Source organism: Penaeus japonicus, unplaced genomic scaffold (assembly GCF_977035675.1).
Source record: "Penaeus japonicus unplaced genomic scaffold, GWHDUDI00000001_assembly GWHDUDI00000023, whole genome shotgun sequence".
NCBI classification, from domain to species: domain Eukaryota; kingdom Metazoa; phylum Arthropoda; class Malacostraca; order Decapoda; family Penaeidae; genus Penaeus; species Penaeus japonicus.
In genome coordinates, this window is record NW_028234425.1 from 21000297 (window position 1) to 21002796 (window position 2500).

Consider the following 2500-nt stretch of genomic DNA (forward strand, 5'->3'; position numbering starts at 1 on the left):
TGTATTCATGTGTGAATATAGGCCTATGTTTGCATATATGTAGATATGTATTCACATGTGCATGGATGTTTGTATATATGCAAATGTAGATTTATATGTCCGTCTTACTTTTTTATATTCTTCATTTACTGTATTTTTAGTTTGTGTCCTCACTGATGTGCATTACCAAAGGCTGAATCTAAATGCACTTTTGGTCCAACGATTAATCAACATGGAGACAAGGCAACACGTTCACAGGGTAAAAGTCCTCTACTGATCAGCAATGTAGCTTATCGTATTATTCCTTTACTTAGATAGATAAAATGTTTTATATATTTCTTCTTTCTTTCTTTTTTAGAGGGTGGGGGGGGGGGGTTCTCTTCGTGTTTAGTTTATTAAGGCATAACCGTCTCACTGAACGCACTATGAGATCTGTCAGTTACCAATTCTAAAAAAAATGATAATAATAAGCCAAGAGTTCCGGTATCGCTTGTCCGTAAGGCTTTATGAGAGAGTTCGTGGCCGGACCTGCGGAGCGCTTGTCCGAATGAGTAAATTACACGCTTCGGCGAAGACTTTAAAGATATTGATATTAATAAAAGCAAATGTTCAGCATCGTACGCAAATATGTTGCTCTTTATATCTTATACGTTTACATGTACGCATATGCAGAGAGGGAGAGAGGGAGAGAAGGAGAGAAGAGGAGAAGAGAGGGAGAGGGAGAGGGAGAGGGAGAGAGGGAGAGAAGGAGAGAAGAGGAGAAGAAGAGAGGGAGAGGGAGAGGGAGAGGGAGGGAGGGAGGAAGGAGAGAAAGAGAAATAGAAAGAGAGAGAGAGAGAGAGAGAGAGAGAGAGAGAGAGAGAGAGAGAGAGAGAGAGAGAGAGAGAGAGAGAGAGAGAGAGAGAGAGAGAGAGAGAGAGAGAGAGAGGTTGGTGTGTGTGTGTGTGTGTGTGTGTGTGTGTGTGTGTGTGTGTGTGTGTGTGTGTGTGTGTGTGTGTGTGTGTGTGTGTGTCTATTTCTTCTTACGATCCTTCAAGATGGCACTCTCTCCCTCCCTTCCCCCTCCCCTTCTCCCTCACCCTCTTCCTCTTCCTCTTCATCTTCCTCTCATTCTCCCTCTCCTTCTTCCTCTTCCTCTTCCTCCTCCTCCTCCTCTCCCTCTCCCTCTCCCTCTCCCTCTCCCTCTCCCTCTCCCTCTCTCTCTCCCTCTCTCTCTCTCTCTCTCTCTCTCTCTCTCTCTCTCTCTCCCTCTCCCTCTCCCTCTCCCTCTCCCTCTCCCTCTCCCTCTCCCTCTCCCTCTCCCTCTCCTTCTCCCTCTTTCTTCTCATAGCGAGAAAGCCCAACCATCAGCCATGTATTATTTGCAGAGAGAAACTCCTTCTCTGGAATACTAACACGTGACGCAATACACATGAGATATACTGTATGTGCGTGTCAGTATATAGGTGTGTTTACCTCAGCATACGGACCATAACAAACATATATCTACCCAAACATCAACAGAAAAGGGGTGTGGAGAAAGGGGCAACCAATCATCCAATCCTCTCATGCATATTGACGCCGAAATTTCCAACCAAACATGCAGATATCACGTAGCGTTCTGGCGCAGCCGTCGCACCGCCTCTTGAACTTTCTATCACGAGTCCGAAGGCGACAACTTTCTCCTGCGCCGTAATAAAGATGCTGCTCCCTGTCCCGCTCTTTGGCGACGTTCGGGTCAGCCTCGCCGGAACACCTGATGTTTTTGAGGACGAGGAATTCCAAACAGAATGTGTATATATATAATCTTGAAGGAAGCAATCCCAGGGCGGCTTTAGCGGTGGGTGTTGGGGTACGTCGGAAATGGGTATGTTTGGTATCTGGCAGCGCGGAGTAAAAGTCGTGTAACGGGACAACCGAGGAGGCTTCCTTGAAAAAGTGAAACCGGTCCTCGCCCAGGTCGACTGGGTCTCTCTGCCCTCTTTGTAGGCCACGCTCGCTTTCCCTCGCCCAAAGCACACTCTGTAGCCGTCCAAAATGCATATCGATCCATCTTGCCGCTTGAGCGCAAATGCAACATTTACTCAGGTGAAGCATGAAGACGAAGCCTAAGTCACGGGCCAAGGAAAGGGACAAGGCCGGCTAGCAGGTATCCCACCCCACTAACCCCGATTTCGCCTCCAGAGTTGCCAGTGCTGAGTCGAAGAGACTTGCTTGCGGATCAGATTCTATTCTTGTACATGTCCGACCAAAATACCTTGCGAAATGGACTGGTACTCTTATAAGAACGTGTGCCTCTTCAACAATACAACTGCCGTTCCGATCACAGAGGCAAGACTCGAACGAATTGGGAGGCGCTTTCGAACGCTGACAACACTTGTCTGCTCCACCCTCACCATACACGTGGGTTATGGTGATGGTGCAATGAGGCCTTTCCTCGGTGACGTTTCTCTGCAAGATATCTAACCAAATAGCAAAAATGGCATTTGTTCCCACCCCAATAAAGGTTTAGTTACTGGATGTTGTTAAAAGATTACTTTAT

The 2500-nt window shown here is 47.1% G+C and overlaps 1 protein-coding gene across 1 annotated transcript in view; it reads right to left on the minus strand.

The window, feature by feature from the left end:
- Positions 1 to 2500, minus strand: part of LOC122248663 (Spaetzle domain-containing protein 4) — a 13334-nt gene that overhangs the window by 9580 nt on the left and 1254 nt on the right. The window lies entirely within an intron of this gene.